The following is a 24,225-nucleotide window of genomic DNA, read 5'->3' on the forward strand; positions in this document are numbered from 1 at the left end:
TCTTTAACATCTTCATCGGAGTCAAGGGTCGGGACATAAGCCCCGATGACAGTGGCATATTGATTACGGCTGAGCTATAGGTGAAGTGTCATGAGCATTTCATTTGGAGAGTTCTGGCAGTGGATCCAAGATCCTATTCTGGATGGCAAAACCAACTCTGTGGACACAAGGATCGCTATCAGCCTTTCCCATCCAGTAGAAATTATATCCTCTGGCTTGTTCCTTCAGCTGCCCCTCCCCAGGAAGGTGGGTCTGACCGAGGACGGCGATGTCAATTTGGAATCTTGATAGCTCACGTGATACGATTGCAGTTCTTCTTTCCAGACAGTCACTCTTGAGATTATCCATGAGTGTTCTAACATTTCAAGTTGCAATATTTAAAGTTTTCTTTCTTTGACCATGATGGAGGTGATCCCACAGGGTGTGCTTCCTCAGCCAGGAAAAAGTGGGACAGCCTATTTTTAGGGCACCTTTTCTAGCCCCCTCCCATTTGGGATGAGCAGAGGGTATCCTGAAGAGGACTGCTCAGTCACAGATACTGCTGCCCAAAAACACCTCTGTCTCAACACAGGTGTCCAACGACCTTCGTGCATCTGCCACCTATGTGCAGGTTCTTGACTCAGGACTCCCAGGTTCACAGCCCTGTCCCCATCGCCAATTTCCATCATCACAGGACTTGGTAAATGGACCCTGGCAGAAGCCTGTTCGTGACTTTGTTTAGCGTGGGGACCTTGGAGCACCATCATTTTCCACACGATCTTGGCAGATTGCTGGTCAGATCTCGGTCACATGTCGAACAACAATGGCCGGGACCACCTAGCAGCTGCAGCTTTCTTCCATCTTTGTAGCCGGTGAGACGCACAGTCTTCTTCCACCTGTTCTGCCATTGAGGACTTTTTGGACCAATACTTTGTCTGGCACCACACCCCGACCTTGCCTCCATGGGTGGCCCTACCAGGAGCAAGGAGCTCCCGACAGCATCACTCGAGGGATCATTGGAGCACAGAAGCCTCTCCACCACATCAAGGTGCTGATCCATGGAAGGTTCGTTCTGGTCCTGAATTAATGATCAGCTCCATAACTAGTCTCACTTTCCTTGGTGATGTTTCAGAATGACCCAATGCTGCAGGTAACCAAATATAACAAATAACATTATTGTACAGGGCATTTTTGAAGCAAAGCAATAACTTACATTTATATAGAGCCTTCAAAATGACCCAAAGCACTTCACAGGAGCGTAATCAGTCAAAATTTGACAGTCACTTAAGGAAATATTAGGACAGGTGTCCAAAAGCCTGGTCAAAGAGGTACATTTTAAGGAGTGTCTTAAAGGGGGAAGGAGGGGTAGAGAGGTGGAGAAGTTTAGGAAGGGAATACAAGAGCTTAGGGCCCCGGCAGCTGAAGGCACGGCCACCAATGTTGGAACAATTAAAATCGGGGACACGCAAGAGGCCGGAATTGGAGGAGTGCAGATATCTCAGTGGGTTGTAGTGTCGGAGGAGGTTACAGAGATAGACGGAGGTGAGGCCATGGAGAGATTTAAACACTCTCTTTATTCTACCATCCAAGGAAATGGAGATATGCTTGATTATAGTAACTGCGGCTTTTTATTAAAGGTGGAGCCATTGTCCCATATTTTAAAATTCTTCTTGGCAAGACAAATTTATTGCTTATATCCACAGGTTGATGTTAATCACATCATGATATTGAGTATCTCTTGAATACAGGCTTGTTTTGAGCCAGCATATATTTATGGCCGAGCTGTTTTGATTTTTTGGGCTGCCTAGTGTGATGAATCTGCAGAATTTAATACGAGTCCTTGAGGGGGCAGATGAGGAAAATAAGGAAAGTCTGGTTTAAAGCATTCTGTGTCAAGATAGATACCAAGTGCCAACAGACAGCTGGTCAAGCAAAGTGCCTCAAGGCCGATAATTAATGTTTCATTACCACTGTACGAGAAGCCAATTCTACCAGAGCCAATACTGCAGGGCTTAAAAGACATCTAAAATGTTTAAGATCCCTGACTAAAACAATTTAATACAAAAGGGAGCATTGTTGGTGCTTTTCACTGTTTCCACTGCAAAACCTGTAAGCATGTGGATATTGTTCTTCAGATCTCTTGTATTAATTTAACAAGCCTGAAACGGAGTTTTCAAAAATATTTTTTTTAATCCTTGCTTTTCTTGTTCTGTACTTAATGCCTTCAAGAAGTAACAGGGTAAAAATCTGTGTTAGGCAGTAGCACAAAGCAGACAGTAATACATGAGCTGCAGCTTATACTGTCAGATACTCAGTTCCACTGAAGTGCTGCCACTGCTGAAATGTAGGAAACACAGCAGGCAATTTATACACAGCAAGCTCCCATAAACAGCAATGAAATAAATAATCAGATAATCAGTTTTTTGGTAAAAAATAAAATACTGCAGATACTGGAAATCTGAAACAAAAACAAAAAATGCTGGAAAAGCTCAGCAGGTCTGGCAGCATCTGTGGAGAGAGAAGCAGAGTTAACGTTTCATGTTTTGGCAATGTTGGTTGAGGGATAATATTGGCCAGTGCACCAGGCAGAAATACCATGGGATTGGTTTAACATCTCCTCCAAAAGAGGGCACTTCCCTCAATACTACAACAACAACCTATACTTATATAGCGCCTTTAACATAATAAAACATCCCAAGGTGCTTCAGAGGAGCGTTATAAAATGTGACACTGAGCCACGTAAGGAGATATTAGGTCACATGACCAAAAGTTTGGTCAAAGAGGTAGGTTTTAAGGAGTGTCTTAGAGGAGGAAAGCAAGATAGAGGGGCGGAGAGGGATAGGGAGGGAATTCCAGAGTTCAAGCCCCAAGCACGGCCACCAAAATGGTGGAGTGATTAAAATCGCTGAAGTGGCCAGAATTAGATGAGTGCTGATATCTCAAGCATGCAGGACTGAAGGAGATGACAGAGAGAGGGAGAGGCAAGGCCATGGAGGGATTTAAAAATCAAGTTGCTACTTAGGCAGGAGCCAATGTAGGTCAGCAAGCACTGGGGTAACAGGTAATAGGATTTAATACAAGTATTACACTAGCCATGCCAGCTTATAGGCTGCTGGAGAGGGATTTCAACCCACAGCTTTTTGACTTGAATCCATAACCTTTAGATTCAGATGTGTGAGCACTGCCCACTGAGCCACAGCTGAAACCATTAGGGAATGGATAAATGAATTTTTAATTTAATTTTAGGATTAGGATCAGATATAGGTTCAAACGACTTTGGGAAAACAACCCCAGGTCAAGGTATGTAGTGAGGTTAGAGACATGGAGCCAGCTACATCTTTTAATACTTCTTTAAATAATGGAAATACCTTAGCGACTTTTAAATCATCAGAAATCTGCTCCAAATTTTGCAAATTTATTTATAAAAAAAAGAGAAAAATGGGGATGGTTAAATGGATGCTCTGAAACATTTAATCACAAACTTTGCATCCTTTGTCCTTCAGTATCAGGACTCACCCCTCATAAATATTCTTTTCATTACTTACTCTAGACATTAGGAACATAAGAGCACAGGATATTTTCTATCAACTCATCTCCAGTGAAGTTGGTAGCATAGTGGAAGTGTCATTGAACTAGTAATTTAGCAGCCCAGATAATGCTCTGGGGATATGGGTTCAACTCCTACCATAATAGCTGGTGGAATTTAAATTCAATTAATTGATAAAAATCTAGAATTGAAAGCTAGTCTCAGTAATAGAGCCATGAAACTATCATCAATTTTTGTTTAAAAACCCACTAATGGCTCACTAATGTCTGGCCAGCATGTGACTCCAGACCCACAGCAATGTGGTTGACTCTTAACTGCCCTCTGAAATGGCCTAGCAAGCCACTTAAGGGTAATTAGGGATGGGCAACAAATGCTGACCTTGCAAGCAATGCTCACATCTCATGAAAACAAACTTAAAAAATCATCAACTTGCATTTATATAGCACCTTTAACATAGCAAGATGTCCCAAGGCACTTAATATTTAATTACAAGAGTTACTGCTGTGAGGAATGATAATGGCAGCTTGGCGGATGACTTAATTTTAGGGAAGAAATGAGAAAGGATATTCTTTCTAAAGCTCGCAAACATCTGTTGATATATTTCTTCAAAATAACAATTATTGTGCATGTTGTGCAGAAGGTCCTTAGCAATCTGGTTGGTGCAGAGAACCTTTCACTTTCAGAGGGAGGACTGGGATCCAGCCCAGACTCATAAGGTAAAACTTATCGTCGCAACTCATTCTTTTTATTGGGTTTATGCTGATGCCTCATGCTGTCATTGAGATTTGGGATTCAAATTTTGGCTTCACTCAGTATCTGTCAAAACTCAGTAACTGAGGCAAATGTGTACAGGTGATGGGTCAACCCAGATGTTATCGTCATAGAACAAAGAACAAAGAACAGTACAGCACAGGGACAGACCATTCGGCCCTCCAAGCCTGCGCCGATCTTGATGCCTGCCTAAACTAAAACCTTCTGCACTTCCGGGGTCTGTATCCCTCTATTCCCATCCTATTCATGTATTTGTCAAGATGCCTCTTAAACATCTCCTATGGTACCTGCTTCCACCACCTCCCCCGGCAACAAGTTCCAAGCACTCACCACCCTCTGTGTAAAGAACTTGCCTCGCACATCCCCTCTAAACTTTGCCCCTCTCACCTTAAGCCTATGTCCCCTAGTAACTGACTCTTCCACCCTGGGAAAAGGCTTCTGACTATCCACTCTGTCCATGCCACTCATAACTTTGTAAACCTCTATCATGTCGCCCCTCCACCTCTGTCGTTCCAGTGAAAACAATCCGAGTTTATCCAACCTCTCCTCATAGATAATGCCATCAGGCCAGGCAACATCCTGGTAAACCTCTTCTGTACCCTCTCCAAAGCTTCCACAACCTTCTGGTAGTGTGGCGACCAGAATTGCACGCAATATTCTAAGTGTGGCCTAAATAAAGTTCTGTACAGCTGCAGCATGACTTGCCTATTTTTATACTCTATGCCCCGACCGATGAAGGCAAGCATGCCATATGCCTTTTTGACTACCTTATCCACCTGCGTTGCCACTTTCAGTGACCTGTGGACCTGTACGCCCAGATCTCTCTGCCTGTAAATACTCCTAAGGGTTCTGCCATTTACTGTATACTTCCCACCTGCATTAGACCTTCCAAAATGCATTACCACACATTTGTCCGGATTAAACTCCATCTGCCATTTCTCCGCCCAAGTCTCCAACCGATCTATAGCCTGCTGTATCCTCTGACAATCCTCATCACTATCCGCAACTCCACCAATCTTTGTGTCGTCCTCAAACTTACTAATCAGACCAGCTACATTTTCCTCCAAATCATTTATATATACTACAAATAGCAAAGGTCCCAGCACTGATCCCTGCGGAACACCACTAGTCACATCCCTCCATTCAGAAAAGCACCCTTCCACTGCTACCCTTTGTCTTCTATGACCGAGCCAGTTCTGTATCCATCTTGCCAGCTCCCCTCTGATCCCATGTGACTTCACCTTTTGTATCAGTCTGCCATGAGGGACCTTGTCAAAGGCTTTACTGAAGTCCATATAGATAACATCCACTGCCCTTCATCAATCATCTTTGTCACTTCCTCAAAAAACTCAATCAAATTATTGAGACATGACCTCCCCTTCACAAAACCATGCTGTCTCTCGCTAATAAGTCCATTTGTTTCCAAATGGGAGTAAATCCTGTCCCGAAGAATCCTCTCTAATAATTTCCCTACCACTGACGTAAGGCTCACCGGCCTATAATTTCCTGGATTATCCTTGTTACCCTTCTTAAACAAAGAGTTACCCATAGATCTGGAACGTCACACTTAGCTTAGTAAAGAAAAAAGGAAAAGAATACATAGTTCAAATTGGTACATAATAGAATGCACATTTTAAAAGGCAGATCCACCTCGGGAGTGAAGAGTCATGATCATAGGGACTGTGGTCAGAGATATGATTATAACATTGTAGTCCAATTCTCTCGCCAATGTGCTCTACAAGTGCAGATCCCTTCTGGGAACTAAGGATTGTTGTTTTATGCCCTATTGTACTAGGCAAAAAGAAGCATGAAATGGTGCTACTTTGGTAGCCAAAATATACTATTTAATGACCCCATTAACTGTGGGCAATCCTGCAACTGCTGCAAACCCTAAAGCCCCATCTCACTGTTTCTGGGTGTCTAATCAGAATGCATCTGACATATTTTCCATCATTTGTCCCAAAGCAGCAGCGAGCACAAGGATCACATTTCTTTTAATTCATTCTTGGGATGTGAGCGTCGTTGGCTAGACCAGCATTTATTGCCGATCCCTAATTGCCCTTGGGAAGGTGGTGGTGAGCCACGTTCTTAAAATGATACAGTCCATGTGGTGTAGGTACACCCACAGTTCTGTAAGGGAGGGAGTGCCAGAGTTTTGACCCAGTGAAGGAACGGGGACATAGTTCCAAGTTATGAGGGTGTGTTACTTGGAGGAGAACTTGCATGTGATGGTGTTCGTGGGTTTGGAAGGTGCTGTCAAAGGATCCTTGGACAGTTGCTGCAATGCATCTTGTAGATGGTACACACTGCAGCCACTGTACACCACAGGTGAGTGAATGCTTAAGGTGGTGGATGGGGCGCCAATCAAGCGGGCTGCTTTGTCCTGGATGGTGTCGAGCTTCTTGAGTGTTGTTGGAGCTGCACACATCCTCTTGACTTGTGCCTTGTGGTGGACAGGCTTTGGGGAGTCAGGAGGTGAGTTACTCACAACAGAATTCCCAACGTCTGGCCTGCGCTGATAGGCACAGTATGTGGCTGGCCCAGTTCATTTCTGGTCAATGGCAACCCCCAGGATGTTGATCATGGAGGATTCAGCGATGGTAATGCCATTGAATGTTAAGGAGAAATGGTTAGATTCTCTCCTGTTGGAGATGGTCATTTCCTGGCACTTGTGTGGTGTGAATGTTACTTGCCACTTATCAGCCCAAGCCTGAGTGTTGTCCAGGTCTTGCTGCATATGGACATGGACTGCTTCCATATCTGAGGAGTTGCGAATGATACTGAACATTGTGCATTCATCAGTGAACATCCCCACTTCTGACCTTATGATGGAGGGAAGGTCATTGATGAAGCAGCTGAAGATGGTTGGGCCTTTGACAGTGCCTTGAGGAACTCCTGCAGTGATGTCCTGAGTCTAAGATGATTGACCCCCAACAACCACAAATATCTTTCTTTGTGCTAGGTATGACTCCAACCAGTGGAGAGTTTTCTCCCTGATTCCCATTGACTTCAATTTTGCTGGGGCTCCTTGATGCCACACTGGGTCAAATGCTGCCTTGATGTCAAGGGCAGTCACTCTCACCTCACCACTGGAATTCAGCGCTTTTGCCTATGTTTAGACTAAAGTTGTAATGAGGTTTCGAGCCACGTGGCCCTGACAGAACCCAACTGAGTATTGGTGAGCAGGTTATTGCTGTGTAAATGATGCTTGATGTTGTCAGGGCCCATAGCCTTTGCTGTATCCAGTGCCTTCAACCATTTCTTGATATCACGTGGAATTAATCGAATTGGCTGAAGACTGGCATCTGTGATGCTGGGGACCTCAGGAGGAGGCCAAGATGGATCATCCACTCGGCACCTCTGGCTGAAGATGGATGCAAATGTTTCAGCCTTGTCTTTTGCACTGACCTGCTGAGCTCTCCCATCATTGAGGATGGGAATGTTTGTTGAGCCTCCTCCTCAGGTTAGTTGTTTAATTGTCCACCACCGTGCACGACTAGATATGTCAGGACTGCAGAGCTTTGATCTGAACCATTGCTTGTGGGATTACTTAGCTCTGTCTATCTCATGCTACTTCTGTTGTTTAGCATGCATGTAGTCCTGTATTGTAGCTTCACATTACATTTTTAGGTATGCCTGGTGCTGCTGCTGGGATGCTATGCTACACTCAGCAATAAAGTAGTGTTGATCCCCATGCTTGATAGTAATGGTAAAGTGAGGAATATACCATCTATGAAGTTAAAGGTTGTCATTGAATACAATTTAGCTGCTGCTGATGGTCCACAGCGCCTCATGGATGCCCAGTTTTGAGCGACTAGGTCTGTTCTGAATCTATCTCATTTAGCACAGTGGTCGTGCCACACAACACAATGGAAGGTGTCCTCAGTGCAAAGATGGGACTTTGTCTCCACAAGGACTGTGCAGTGGTCACTCCTACCAATACTGTAATGGACAGATGCATCTACAACAGGTAAATTGGTGAGGACGAGGTCAAGTAGGTTATCCCTCCTGTTGGTTTTCTCACCACTTGCCGCAGACCCAGTCTGCCAGATAATTCTTCAGGACTCAGCCAACACTGGTGCTACCGAGCCACTCTTGGTGATGGACATTGAAGACCCCATCCAGAGTGCATTCTGTGCCCTTGCTACCCTCAGTGCTTCTTCCAAGTGGTGTTCAACATGAAGGAGTACTGATTCATCAGCTAAGGGAGGGTGGTAGGTGGTAATCAGCAGGAGGTTTCCTTGCCCATGGGGTCTGGCGTCAATGATGAGGACTCCCAGGGCCACTCCCTCCCACACAGACTGTGTACCACTATGCCTCCACCGGGATTGGATATACCCAGAGGTGGTGATGCAGGAGTCTGGAACATTGGCTAGCATATGTCAGACTATGTGGAACAGCTCTCCCAATTTTGGCATAAGTCCCCGGATGTCAGCAAGGAGGACTTTGCAGGGTCACACTTTTTGTCATCTCCAGTGCCTAGGTCAATGTCAGGTGGTCCATCGGGTTTCATTCTTATGCAACTTTTCTCTAGTGCTTTGATACAACTAAGTGGCTGGGGGTTGTACTGTCAAGAGATCTTAGAGCTGACTTTACCTCCCTTCCTATCTGCTAACAGGGCAGTACTGGCCCGAAAAAGGCACTTGCCGCCCTTTTTACAGTTTTGCTTGGGTAGTTGTGTTGAGCAGGGTCCTGAGATGGGCAGCTGGACTGTTTGCCTAATCAGGCTGACTGTAAGATACAATACAAAATCATCCATCTGTATATTTATCTCACAGACATTGGTGAAGCTCATTTCAAGTAATACTTACACTGCAGATAGTGCATCAAAAATGGAGTTAATTGGCTGTGTTCCTTAATACTCAACTCACAGAGTTTTTAAGTCCACATGCAGTAAGATTTTACCGCTGAGTTAGAGAGAAAAGTGTGACTCGCCATTAACATTGCCTAAGGAAACATTAATACCAAGTCTTCTCTTTTAATGACTGGTGGTCTGCCAGTATACAGATTACTGGCACTCAATAAATCGCCCCAATAATTTTTGAAATGCAACTGCAAGAAATACATGTTTGTTATGAATTATTGACCATTGTCGTATCATCTGCCTGATAGGGTACCTGTCACTTGAATCAGCTAGTCACAGTAGAAAAGGAATCTAGTCAATTCAGACCTGGACAATTGGTAATGATGCAGCATTCCAAGTTTGGGGTGGAGATTGAGGGCAAAGTGTCCACATCCTCTTCTCAGGCTTGCTAATGGATTGGCAGGAAGGCGGGAGCTGCCTCATGTGCTGCAAGATGTCCAAAGTCTGGCTTTCCTATTAATGCTTTAAAGTACAAGGAATGATCATTCTGTTGGTGAAGAAATAAAAGTGGTTACAGTTGCAGCAACCTTTCAAAACTCTAAATAAACAATGCTATCAACAATATAACTTATTGGAGTTCACAGTTTAAAAAAAACAACTGATATTTCCTGAAATACTTTTACTGCCTGCAGCTGAGATTGTTTAGAAACTGAACTTACTGAACTAAACTGCGACATACCAGATGTTGCAAGTTGCCCTCCAGCATTTCATTATTCGATGGAATTTACCCATTGCTCTGTGAAATTCACCAGGCATTTTAAGAACAAGGTAATAACCTTTCCAAATATCAGGTGCTCTCCTCACAAGCGCTGATGCTGTCATTCAGCGCAGGTCTTCACTTTTAATAGGTCTACATGCAACATGACTCAACTCAAAATTGGAGAAAGCATAAAATTGTCTGAGTGTAATGTTTCTTAATCACATTTCAGTAATGTTTAGTGATAGAATGGAAAGACAAGCACAGTGGCAGCACATTCCACAACTGGACGCAATTTGAACTCATCCATATTCTTTGCAGGTTAGGGGTGCAAAGAAATATGTGAACAAAATTCAAGCCAACATTACCAAATATTTTCCCTTATCAGGAGAATTGATTTGATGTTTCATACTCAGCTCAGAAAAGGAATCACAAAGTAACGAGAAGGAACTGAAGGAAGTCGAAGGGCAGGAAGGCTTATTCTTAGCAATTTAAACAAAATTCTCTTTGTTGCGGGGAAGGCAGCTGCTATTAGGAGAGGTTCTTACTTTGTTCTCTAAACAAAATGCCTGGTGAATCACACAGAGCGATGTGTAAATTCCATCGAGTAAGAATTTATTGAAAATTCTGGAGCGTAGCTTGCAACATCTGGTATGTTGAAGTTTAGTTCAGTAAGTTCAGTTTCTGTGTCCTGGCCAATATTTATTCCTTAATCAACATCACTAAAACATTTCATCACATTACTGTTTGTGGGAGCTTGGTGTGTGCAAATTGTCGACTGTATTTCCGACAGTACAACAGTAACTACACTTCAAAGGTACTTCATTGACTGTAAGGGTCTTTGAGCATCCTGAGGATGCGAAAGATGCTATATAAATACAAGTCTGTCTATATTTATAGACAAGCAATGCTTTGGATATCGTGTAGCACGCAGACATCTGCCACTCTCCGCCCTCATTGATTGTCAGTAATCTGTACACTGGCAGACCACCAGTCAATTAAAGAGAAGACTTGGTATTAAGGTTTCGTTCAGTAATGTTAATGGCGTGCCATACATTTCTCTCTAACCAGTGGTAAAATCTTACTGCTCATGAGCCTATACTTTAAATGCCACTTGAAATGATCTTCACCAATACCTGTGAGATAAATGTACACATGGATGATTTTGTATTGTCTCTTGTGATCAGACTAATTAGGCAGACACTCCCACCACACATTTCAAGACCCTGCCCAACACGACTACCCAAGTGAAACTGTAAATAGGGCGGAAAGTGACCCGATGCCATTTTCATGCCAGTACTGCCCTGATAGCGGAGGGAGGAGGGAGGGAAAATCAGCCCTAATATCTTTTGACAGTGAAACCTGCCTCCAAAAACCATTTTGGTTCTCTCCCACAATTACTCCGCTATGCATCCTCTCTTCCTGCTTTCAAAAAGAAGGACTTGCTTTAAAATAGTGACTTTCACAATCTCAGGACATCCCAAATCACTTTAAAGCCAAGTAAGTACTTTTTTGAAGTGCAGTCATGGTTGTAATGTAAGAAACACGGTAGCCAATTTGTGCACAGCAAGCTCCCACAAACAGCAATGTGATAATGACCAGATCATCTGTTTGGTGATGTTGCTTGAAGGATAAATATTTGCCAGGACACCAGGGAGAACTCCTCCGCTTTTCTTCAAAATAGCAGACATGGGGTCATTTATATCCAACTGAGTGAGCATGCAGGGCCATGGGCGAAAGCACCTCCACATCCACTGCCTCTGGCAGTGTGGCACTCCTTCAGTACTACACGGGAGTATCAGTTAAGAGTTCTAATGCTTGGGTCCCTGGAGTGGGACTTGACCCCACAACCTCTGATACAGTCACAACAGCATGCTACTCACTGAGCCACAGCTGACAATAAGCAGCTCTTAATTTTTTTTCTTTTCCAAAATCTGTAAAAAGTACATTACAAAACAATTCAAAACAGCACCACGTTGACAATACAAAAAGTGCAAAGGAGATCAGTTTCCTTCAATACAGGAGTGAGTTGCCTCACAGCCCTTCCATTTCATTTTACATGCCATGTACATTTTGCAACAAACCCATACTTGCTGGATACAGTCCGAGGGGTTTTCCATGGATCCAGCCCCGCAGTTCACCTTGGTGGGGGGACCTTAATAAGCAGCTCTTAAATATTTTCTTTCAACTGCTGTTTTGCCCTGCCCCTTTGTTCCAGTCCACATCTTCCCACCATTTCCAGTCATCGTGCAGTTCATTCTTCTAAGTGTCAGCGCCTTTAAAACCCATTATCCCATCCATAAAAAGGAATCCATTTTCCCATGGCTGAGCTCCCGTTCTCCATTTGGGAAATTAGTGTAGATGGAGAAGTCTCCACTTTAACCTACATACGTAAAAGAAAACATAAAATGTAGACAGAAATTCCCCTATTTGTCACACCATGCACCCTTTGTGTATATTGTCAGCTGTAGCTTACTGGGTGGCTCTGAGTCAGAAGGTTGTGGGTGCAAGTCTCACTCCAGAGATTTGAGTACAAAATCTAGGCTAATATATCCAGTGCTGTATTGAGGGAGTGCTGCACTGTCAGAGGTGCTAAATGTTACATGAGACTTTAAAATGTGGTCACATCTGCCCTCTCAGGTGGATGTAAAAGATCCTGTGGTAGTATTTCAAAAAAGAGCAGGGGAGTTCTCCCCAGTGTCCTAACCAATATCTATCCCTCAGTCAACATCACTAAAACAGATTATCTGGTGGTTAGCTCATTGCTGCTAATGGGATCTTGCTGTGTGCAAACTGACTGGTGCTATAGGAATGCAAGTCTTTAGTTTTCTTTTTACCTACTTGGCCAATATAACATTGAAATCTCTACATCAGTGATAATGTACGATTACAGAGTTGCATAGAATTTACAGCACAGAAACAGGACACTCAGCCCAACCAGTCAATGCCAATGTTTATGTTCCAATCGAGCCTTTCTCATCTAATTCCATCAGCATACACCCTCTGTTCCCTTCTCCCTCATGTGCTTATCAAGCCTCCCCTTAAATTTATCTATACGATTCACCTCAACCACTACATGTGACAACAAGTTCCACATAAAGAAGTTTTCCCTACTTGATTTCTTGTTGACTACCTTATGTTTGTGTCTAAAACATTCTGTTAATGGATGTTAAATACCTAGTAGTTGAAGGTAATAAGGTGAACAGGTGTTGTTTGTTGAATAGTTAATTGTACTAAGACATATATATAAAGAAGATTTGGGGACATGGTGGCATAGTGGTAATGTCACTGGACTAGAAATCCAGAGGCCCAGGCTAATGCCCAGGGGACACAGGTTCAAATCCCATCATAGCAGCTGGTGGAATTTAAATTCAATTAATTAGTAAAAAAGAAAATCAATTAATTAATAAAGATCTGGAATTGAAAGATCGTCTCAGTAATGGTGCCATGAAATTATCATTGATTGTTGTAAAAACCCATCTGGTTCACTCATGTCCTTCAGGGAAGGGAATCTGCCATCCTTACCTGGTCTGGCCTACATGTGACTCCAGACCCACAGCAATGGCTGACTCTTAACTGCCTTCTGAAAGCACCTAGCAAGCCACTCAGTTCAAGGGCAATTAGGAATGGGCAACAAATGCTGGCCTTTCCAGCGATGCCCACATCCCATGAAAAAATAAAAATAGAAGAGCAGCTAGCACTGGCAAGCAATAAATAGTCTCCACCAAAGCATCCTAATCTCAGTGTCTTCTTTACAAACAGGCTTGCAAGTTTCTCCAACATCTTATAGTGATAGCCTCAAGTTTTTCCTCATCCCCACAAATAGAAACACACTCTCTCTTGTCTCCTTTATCAAAACTTTCCATAATTTTAAAGACCTCGATTAGGTCACCACTTCGCCTTCGCTTTTCTAGAGAAAAGAATCGCAGCCTCTTCAATCTTTCCTGATAGGTAATAACCTTAGTATTCCACTACTCTGCTTGAAAATCTTTTTTGCACCCTTTCCTGTGCCTCTATATCCTTTTTATAATATGGTGACAAGAACTGTACACCATACTCCAAGCATGATCGAACCAAGGTTTGATACAAGTTTAGCATAACTTCTGTACTTTTCAATTCTGCTTTTCTAGAAATAAACCCGAATGTTTGGTTTCTATTTGTTATGGCCTTATGAACCTGTGTCACTACTTTTAATGATTTGTGTACCCTCAATCCCTTTGCTTCCCTACGCCATTTTGATTCTTATTTACCAAGCAATATGTGACTTCCATATTTTTCTGACCCAATGTAAAACATCACACATCTCTGTGTTGAAATTTGTTTGCCAATTATTTGCCCATTCTGCAAGTTTATTAATGTCTTCTTGTAATTTGTTGCAGTCCCCCTCAGTATTGATATGGGAAACTTTTCAAGACCAGAGATGTCATGAGACAAGAGGGTGACAGTTGGGGTCTGATTCATTAAGCAAATCCTAAATACACTGCCAAGAGGTACCAGAAATATGCGCAATGCAAAGGATGTTCTTTGAAAGTAAGCACATGGTCTTCAGATGTTTCTTTGTCTAGCTGTCAAGGGACTTTTTCATAAACCTCAATGGTATGGGTGGTAAGCCAATGCAATTTTCAGTGCTGGAAAGGGAGGATGCTATCGTTGTTCAGTCACTGCTCATTGAAACAACAGGAAGGACCCCCTCCCTCAATCCCCAAAATGAAAACAGTCTAGTGACAGTCCACAGGATCAGCGATACTAGGAGCACAGAATGTCGTCGGAGCAAGATTGAGCACTCTCACATTCTGAATCATTGGGACCACAGGGCTATTTAATCCTACTGTGGACTGAGCACTGCAGCTGTTCAGTACCAGCCTGGACAACTCCCAAACCAATTCTGAAAACGTGCTCAAAGCCAATACTGGATGGATCCCAAGTCAATCTGGACTCAGCCTGAGATGCCCAAGACAAAAACCATGAGACAATGAGAGCACAAGATACAAAAACAAATCCAATCCAGACTGGCCTAAAGCTACACAAGGGTGGACTGAGGATAGGTCTCAATCCAACTTAGGGAGGTTTCTCAAACACAAACTCAAGATGGTCCTAGCCTAGCCCATCCTAATCTGTGAAGTCATTTAAAGCTAGGCCTAATGAAAAGATCAGGTGTATTCCGTAAAGACCAAGGATCCACTCTGCCAGATTACTGCCCAGGTGGAAAAGCTCAAAATTATCCCAACAGCTTCTGATTTACACTGGATTGAGACCTGAAGGCATGCATATCTACTTTGGATGTCAGACTGGCAACTAATCCATTGTCCAGATGGTGGCCAAAGTTACATCCATTTCACATTAGATAGCCCCTTCCAAAATCCAGCCCATGTGCTGTTTAACATATGCTTGTGGACCTCCAGAAACTGAACAGGGAATGGATCAACCATGGAGAAATGACTAAACGGTCTTCTATTTGAAGAAATCGGTCATATATTTCTCATTGAGGTTAGGAATCGGCAGCAGAAATATTTGTTGTGTAAATAGAATCATACAGTTTGGAAGTGGTCATTTCGTCCCATCCTGCCTGTGCCATCACTCTGAAACAGCTACCTGCTCTTCTTGTAGCCCTGCAAATATTTTCTTTCTAGGTATATATCCAGTTTCCTTTTGAAAGTTACTATTGAACCAAAAAATTTCTCCTCATCTTCTCCCTGGCTTTTTGCCAATGACCTTAAACCTTTGTTGTCTGGTTACCAACAATAATATTGTGTTTTTGTTAATTTTCTCTGCAAATTATTCTCTGGTCCGCAGCGTGACCGGTCTTCATTACAGAACAAGCTCTTGGTGTATTTTTCATTTTTTCTGTAACATTTCGCTAATATTTCTGGTTCCCTTCATTTGTTGGAGAAATTGTTACACTCACTACACAACCTCATTTTATCTGTGTAATCTTTTCACCACTGGCGTGATTAACCTATGGAAGTAAACATCGTCAGCGATTCTTCTTCTTACCAGAAATGGACGTTGCTCTTCCTGCAGCTTAAACCTCTGTGGCTGACCACTAAAACCACAGCTGGATGACACAGAGGTTCAGCACAGCCTGAAACAAAATCTTTCAAGCCCAAATCTTCCTCAAACAATGCTGTCTGTTTGGAAGTTTGATCTGTAGTGGATTTTAACCCATCCCACTGCTGCCGTCAGCTAAAATAGACAACAGCCAAGAACTTTATTCTGAGATGGTATGATGACGCAGTGAATGTGTGCTTGATTTCATTTGCTTTCAAGATCTGCTGGTCTCCCTCATTGTTTGTTTTAAAGAGCCACTACCTTCATGACAAAGTTCCTGGCAATAGGTTTGAGCTGGGTGGGGGGTTGGTGGGGGGCCGGGGGGAGGGAAATGAGCTACTAGAGGTGTAGAGCCTCTGTAATCTTCTCCAGTCCTACAACCCTCCGTGATACTATGCTGCTCCATTTCTGGCCTCTTGCGCATCCCAAATTTTAACCACTGCACCATTGGTGGCTGTGCTTTCAGCTATCCAGGCCTTAAGCTTGGGAATTGCCCCCCTAAACCTCTCCACCTCTATATCCAACTTTAAGTCATTCCTTAAAACCTACCTCTTTGACCAAGCATTTGGTCCGCTGTCCTGATACCTCCCATGTGGCTCAGTGTCAATTTTGGTCTGATAACGCTCCTGTGAAGCGTCTTTGGGTGCTTTACTACATTAAAGGTGCTATATAAATGCAAGTTGTTGTTATTTTCACCAGGTGATATCTTGAGCAAATGATGTCATGGGATGCACTTCGCCTGTTTTGCTCCACTGCCCAAGATGAGATTCTGCTCCTGGATCTTTTGACCCACAGTCACTTTGTAAGTGTGATGGGCACTTTTGCTTGTGTGATAAACACTTCCCTAATCTCCTGCACCCCTGGGATCTCTGCACCTTTCTTCCTCCTGGGCCACGGGAGCCTTCTTCGTTTTGTCAGAATTGCCTTGCTTCCCTCCAGGTGAAACGTTAGCTCTGTTTCTTTCTCCACAGTTGCTGCCTGACCTATTGAGGTGTTTTCCACCACTTTCTGCATTTAGTCCTAAACTCAAAGAATGCGCGCTCCTTGTAAGACTTCTAATTATACAGATAAGCAAAAGATTGAAGCGTTGGAACCTGTTAGATAGGGTCTTTTTTGATATAGATCCAGACTAGACAGGCTGGGGAATTTTTGACAAGATAAGGGAATTTTAAAAATGAATCATTTTCCTGACAATTATGGATTTTCAATCTTTTACCTCTGAGTAACAAATGGGATCTATATCTGAAGGCTGACTATGAAGTTCTCAGCTCCCAATCCCCTTCCACTTGACTGCTGAATATGCTAACTACTGTGCGTGACTGCATAGCTGAAACACCAAAGGAAAGCTTGTGACAGCTGTGCAATTCATGCATTCTAAAGCTCTGAGCGTAACTTTAGCAAACAAAGCATCTGTGAGATTTTTGGGGCAGGGTTAGTGTGTGTGTGGGGGGGCTTGCTGATTCTGCACTCAGTGAGAACCACACCAGAGTGGACCTTTCCCCTAGTCACCCATGTTGAGAAAACACAAAACACCCATAAACGATAACATTACTGCAAAAGATAAAAATCAAGTTCAGGTCCTGAGCTCCTAATAATATCAAGATTTCTAGCTCTGTTTCTGCAGCTATTTGTCAACACACGTTTTCGAAGATGAGACTTGATAATTATTTGCTGTGACATGTAATGAGGTTTACGTTTGGAGCACAACTAACATTGTACCCTGCTTATTTCTTAAAATATAGACACCTATCCTACTTTGCAATGCTTTATTACGGATAATTGTGTTGGCGAGTGGGGGAGAGCTTGAGAACTGAACTTGCTCAGTACGGGGTGGAAGAGCAAGGGGTGGAGAGAAAAAGATTCATCACATGACAACTTAGGGTGTGTAAATCTCCAGCTAGCTTTTTTTTTAATCCTTTGGTAATTAGGAAAAAACAAAATAAAAATGTAATAATTATATGATTTTATTGGGCGTGGACATGCATTGCAATTTCACACCTCTACACTCCGGTTTACTGGTTTGCTATAATCTGCTTTATAACATCACTGAGTGTCAGCTCTGGAATTGACTCATGGTCCAAGTACACTGTGTGATTCGAGAGTTGCCAGAGAACTCGGGGACTGAAAGGTTAATGGTACAGCTGCCCGAGGGATGGGGAGATTTTGAGAATGCTTGACAATCCTGAAGGATGCCATGAAATAAACAAACACCAAGATTTAAAAGCCATGCTGAGCTTGGAAGTGGCAAGCCCCTAACTGTTAAGTGCATTTGTTAAGTTTTCTAATTTTGTAATTTGGGTTTCGCACCAAACAAATCCTGAATGCTTGGAAAAAATATTCAGGTGTACTTATGAAAATCTTCAGTGAAATAGCATTTGCAAAGAACAAAATGAAATGTTAATCTTAAATGTTTCTAGATCCACAGAAGATAGAGAGACTTGTAGTTTTATAGTACCTTTCACGACCCTAGTCGCTGTTGTAATGTAGGAAATGTGGCAGTCAATTTGCACACAGGAAGATCCCACAAACAGCAATGAGGTAATGACCACATAATCTGTTTTGTTGATGTTGATTAAGGGATAAATATGGGCCACAACATCTGGGCGAACTCCCCTGCTCTTCCTCAAAATCTTTGGTTTTTTTTATTCATTCAGGGGATGTGGGCGTCGCTGGCTAGGCCAGCATTTATTGCCCATCCCTAATTGGCCTTGAGAGGGTGGTGGTGAGCTGCCTTCTTGAATTGCTGCAGTCCATGTGGGGTAGGTACACCCACAGTGCTGTTCGGAAGGGAGTTCCAGGATTTTGACCCAGAGGCAGTGAAGGAACAGCGATATAGTTCCAAGTCAGGATGGGGTGTGGCTTAGAGGGGAACATGCAGCTGGTGGTGTACCCATGCATCTGTTGCCCTTGTCCTTCTAGGTAGTAGAGGTCACAGGTTTGGAAGGAGTCTTGGTACGTTTGACATCTAAAGAGGGCAGATAGGGCCTCGGTTTAATATTTCATCTGAACACCTCTGACTGTGCAGCACTTCCTCAGTACTACACTGGGAGTATCAGCCTAGATGACATGCTCAAGTCTCTGGTGTGAAAATTGAATTCACAACCTTCAGACTACAGAGGTGAGAGTGCTACCCACTGAACCACAGCTGACACATATAGCTGGATGCAGCACTGTGTGGACACTTGCATGCATCATACCATTTGAGAACAGCTCACGTCCACAGTGTCCATTTTGGAAGACACTCTTCTCAGCCAGGCCATTATGGCAGTCCTTTTTTTAAAGGGAGAGAAGGGAACATTAGATTGAGAATGATCCCAGGTTACTTCTAAGTGCTTCCTAATAGAAGAGTATTGGCAGAGGACTGGAAGCAGGTGGTCTGCACACACTCTGGGGCTGATTTTCTCCAACCCCCTATGACCCCATTTTATGGCTGGAATGGAGCAGTAGCATTCTGAAAATCGGGGAGGGGGCATGGGTGTGAATGTACAGTCTGTTCCCATTCCCAATCCAAATGTCTTCACATGGGCAGCCTAGGCGCATGCCTGTTTTAGGCAGGAGCACATTTATGTGATACACATTGGGGTTCTATGCTGGTTCCAGGTCCTCGATGTGATTTTGAGATACCAACAGGCCGAGTGTGATCCTAAGCAACATCAGTTTTCAGGATTTCCATCCACAGGTACCTTTTTGGCTTTTTACAGATTCCAGTGGGGCCAGGAGGAGCATTGCTGGCCCCCCGAAAACTTTCCAGCCCACTTCAAGATTATTCATTTGCCCCAGCACCCACCCCATCCCTACCGCTTCCCTCCATTCCTTTAATAATGAAGTACATACTTCTGGGGCTGAATTTTTGCCACTGAGGCGGGAAACAGGAGTCGAGTCTGTTTTTGGGTCAGAAACCAGCCTCCAATGGGAAACTGATTAAAGTTAAGATTTTTGCATGGGGATGCCCTTAATTGGTATGGAGACAGGTTCCCTGTCTACTTAGAACCCCTGGGTGCATGAACGGAGGTGGGTCAAATGACATGTAGGCCTCATTTAGACACTCCACGGCAGCCATCACTGTGGGACAGATCTGCAGTTTGCACCAAAGGCTTCCACTGCGCCAGATGGAAGTGAGATGTCACGGAGAGACGGAGGCCTGACACCTGGGGCAGGGCAACCCCTCACTTCATTGATGCCGACCTGGATCTAACGCTGGAGGCCATGAAGGAGAGGTGGGAGGTCCTCTTCCCAGAGGGTGGCAGGAGGAGGCTACCTCATCGTGTAGCAGGGGCACCTCTCTGTCCAGCAGCATCTGCTTCTGCCTCCAATTCCTCCTCCTCCTCTCTCACCTCCTGCTCCTGTTCCTCCCCCAATGAACTGTCTCCTTCAGGGGCTCATTGAACTCAAGGTCCATACCTTTCTGGAGGGCTATGTTATGGAAAGCGCAGCAGACCATCACACTGACTAAAACATTTGTAGGAGGGTATTGGAGGGCACCATCCGATCGTCCAGGCACCAGAATCGCTTCTTCAGAAGCCTGATGCTCTGCTCAGTGGATGTCCTACTGAACAGGTGGCATTGGGTATATTGTCTCTGGTGCCCCTGTCTAGGGCTCCTGTAGAAGGGTGAGTAGCCATCTCTTCAAGGAATATCCCTTGTCCTCTAGACTGGTGGAGGGTGAAGGAGTAATAACAGCTGCCAGGAAAGTGAGCGCACACATGGAGGAAGCTCTTGTTGTGGTCGCAGATCAGTTGGACGTTGAGGGAGTGGAAGCCCTTCCTGTTGATGGATCTCATTAGTAGGATGCCTTGATGACTATATGGGTGCAATCAATGATACTCTGCATCTGGGGAAATCCAGCGATGGAGGCGAAATCCAATGCCCTCTGTCCCTGCGAGGCCACGTCTGTCGTTAAATGAGTGTACCATCCAGCTCTGGCAAAGAGGGCATCGGTGATCAGTGAGATGGAGTGATGTGCAGCCATTTTCAAGATGCCACTAAGGTCCACAGCTGATTCTTGGAAAGAGCCATAAGTGAAGAAGTTCAAGGCCACACTGACTTTGAAAGCTATTGGCAGGGCATGGCAACCAGTGCTGTGAGGTGTGAGGTCTTCAGCAATGAGGGCACAGATGTCTGTGACCATTTTCCTGGAGAGTCGCAGTCTCCTGAGTCACTGGTTCTCAGTCATCTCCAGGTAGCTCTGGCTTCAGTGGTAGATCCTGTGTTGAGGATTTTGCCTCCGTTGTCTTCCTGCCCCTCTTTCCTCTCCGTGCCCCTTGATGCCCGGGGTTCTGCCTTTCTTGTGGAGGGTTTTGCCCCACATTACCACTGGGTGCAAAATCTGACAGTTGTGCCCCCATTGCCAGCTGGAGCCTTCCTTCTTGGCAGACGACAACCCAATTATCCTTGGCAGCCTTGCACCCTGTTCTTCTGCCCCCGCAATGCTGGGTGGAGTGGGGGTGGGGGTGGTGGTTAGGGGTGAGATTGAGTGTGCTGACCCTGTTCAATGCCCAGACACTAAGTTCCCAGTCCCCTTGCCACATGTGTAGTCCCAAGGACATCACGTAGCAAATGCTGAGACCCTTTTGCCCCACTGCTCCTCTTATGGGGCCAGGATGATGACCTGAGGCAGTGATGACTGGTTCCCCACTCTTTACCTGCCTCCCTTCAGATGATCTGTTTCAGAAGGTGCTGTGCGCCCTTTAAACATTTCAACATCTAATGTTAACAAGCTTTAATTGGCCTCAATTGGGAGGAGAACAAAATTCCTGTCCCGTCCTCCCCCACCCGCCCTGGTGAATATTGCGGCGCTGGGAACAGGGTCCTGTAACTAACATGCCACCCGACACCGGTATTTTCACACCCACCCCCACACTCCCACACGACCTCTGTTCTCCCCTTCAGGGGCCCCCAAACATTCAGCCCCTGGTCTTCACAATTCTAAAACGGATAGAGAGTCAGTGCAGAAAAGATTTATAACAATGATCCCAAAACTCAGAGATTATACCTATCGGGAAAGAATGGAGCTCTTTTCTCTAGAAAAGAGAAGACTGAGGGGTGACCTGATAGAGGTATTTAAGATTATGAAGGGGTTTGATAGGCTAGATGTAGAGAAGATGTTACCACTTGTGGGGGAGACTAAAACTAGGCATCATTAATATAAGCTAGTTACAAATAAATCCAATTGGGAATTCAAGAGAAACTTCTTTACCCAGAGAGTGGTGAGAATGTGGCAGTTCAGGAAGGGATCTCTAGAGTTTAGGGCCTAGGCAGCTGAAGGCACAGCCGCTGATGCTGAAGCAAGGGGAATAGGGAGATAGATCCCACCCTGAAAAAACTGCTTAGCTGTGAGATGGTCATGTATTTAAATATTCTTCCCAACTGTTCAGCATAGTTCAAATAAGTTAAATATTTGTTGTATATTGGCCTCGAGATTAAAAAAGATCAAGTAATAAAATATGTACCAAGACTTGCACTGCGCCTGCTGACAGTTCTCTTAATAGTTGCTCGAAGATATGTCTCAAAAAAGGGAAGGGAAGTCAAGAATTTCTGGTATGTGTTCCCACACTGCAACAGTGCAAAGAACAGAAAGAGATAGATGAGCAGAAGCTCTAAAGACGGTTCCAATCTGTTCAAAAGTGTGATCAAGATCTAACAGATTTCAATAAGTATTATGGGCCAGCTTTTGTTCTCAGCACAGGAGGTGAGGAGGGGCTGGAGGGCGTGGGTGCGGGGTTGGGTGAGAAGGTGCAGGGGAGGTGGGGAGAGTTTGGGGGAGTGTGAAGGGTGAGGGTGTGGGGGAGGTGGATGGGTAAGGGGGAGGTGGGGAGTTTGCGGAGCAAGTGAGAAGGTGCAGGGAATGGGAGGGTGCCGGGGAGGGGGGGTGTTGGGAAAGGGTGATGGTGCGGGGGAGGGGGAGGGAGCGGAGGGGCCCAGTAGTGGGAGATGAAGCCAGCAAGGTGGGGGCATGGCTGGCATCATACCTCTCTAATTTATTTTTTTCTCCTCTTTTCTGGCCCTACTTGCATGTGTGTATCGCCTGTGCATGCTAGCAGGGGCACATCGTATGTCCATAGAGCGTTAACCGTATTAGAGTTTAAGTTTAAGGTTTAATAAATTTCACTTACCTTCTTTAAACCAAAGAAAGCCTATTTATGCTCATTTCTTTGCCTTATAATTGGAAAGCAGTGAACAAGGATTCATAAAGGGGGAGCTCAAAACACAGTGGGCTGAATTTTACCGGTCCCTCAATGTCGCAGGTCACGGCGCGGGTGCCGATAAAATGCTGCAGGGAGAGGCCCGCCTCGACCCGTGACGTCGAGAAGGGCCCACCGCATATTACAGGCATTGACGGGATCTCAGTGCGGCCCCACCCCGTCGCCAGGCAGCGGGCCCTTCATCCACATATGTAAACTAACATTTAACATATTTAAATAAACTTACCTGCAGACGGTGGCTGTCCCACTATGATATTACAGCTGCCTTTGGAACTCCGTACGGAGTTCTGGGCGAAAACCTGGTGGGGAGGGGGTAATAAAATTTTCAAGGTGGGAGGGGCGGAGGAGCGGGGAAATCAATTGCTTGAAATGACCATTGGTGGGGTTGGGGAAGGGCCTCCATCATTTCTTTTTAAATGTATTAAAAATCGTTTATATTTACCCTTTAACAATTAAACTTATTTGTTAGGGCTTAAAGCCCTTTAAAAATGGTGCTGGCGCCTGTGCAGTGGCACCGGACGCCATTGCCAGGACACGGATGCCGCCCCCTCTACGTCATCGGGGGCGGTCACTCCACCGCCTCTATTTAAATGAGCCCCCGCACATAATATCACGGGGGCTCAGAGGCGGAGCATCTTCACGGGATACACGCCGTTCTTAGAGTGCGCCTCCGCGAAGTATGGCGCTCTCATAAAATTCAGCGTTTAAAATAAAATCCTGTTACAATAAGACCAGGTGAAGACAGCAAAAAATCCCTAGACACCTTTGTCACCTGGTCATAACACCACTGATGCTAAAGAAGTCATAACATTTTTATCTTTCAAGGCCAAAATAAGGAATAAATGCTGAAAGATGGTCCTGCATTTTCATTTTGGGGGAGGGTTTCTCAGGAAGATTTGTTTCTCCTTTCGCTCTTCCTTTTTCTCTTTTGGTTCCATGTTGAAAGTTGTGTGTCTAATGGCAGCGAGTAGAATGAAAGATCTAATTATGTAACAGTTACAACTGGCCCTGGATTAGGTAATGTAATTACTGTTGGTAGTTTAAGAAAAAAAAGCAAGGATTGTTTCAAAAATCTTACGCTCCTCTTTTATTGCTTAATAGTGATGAATAATGAATG

This window comes from Heterodontus francisci, chromosome 4 (assembly GCF_036365525.1).
Source record: "Heterodontus francisci isolate sHetFra1 chromosome 4, sHetFra1.hap1, whole genome shotgun sequence".
Taxonomy (NCBI): Eukaryota; Metazoa; Chordata; class Chondrichthyes; order Heterodontiformes; family Heterodontidae; genus Heterodontus; species Heterodontus francisci.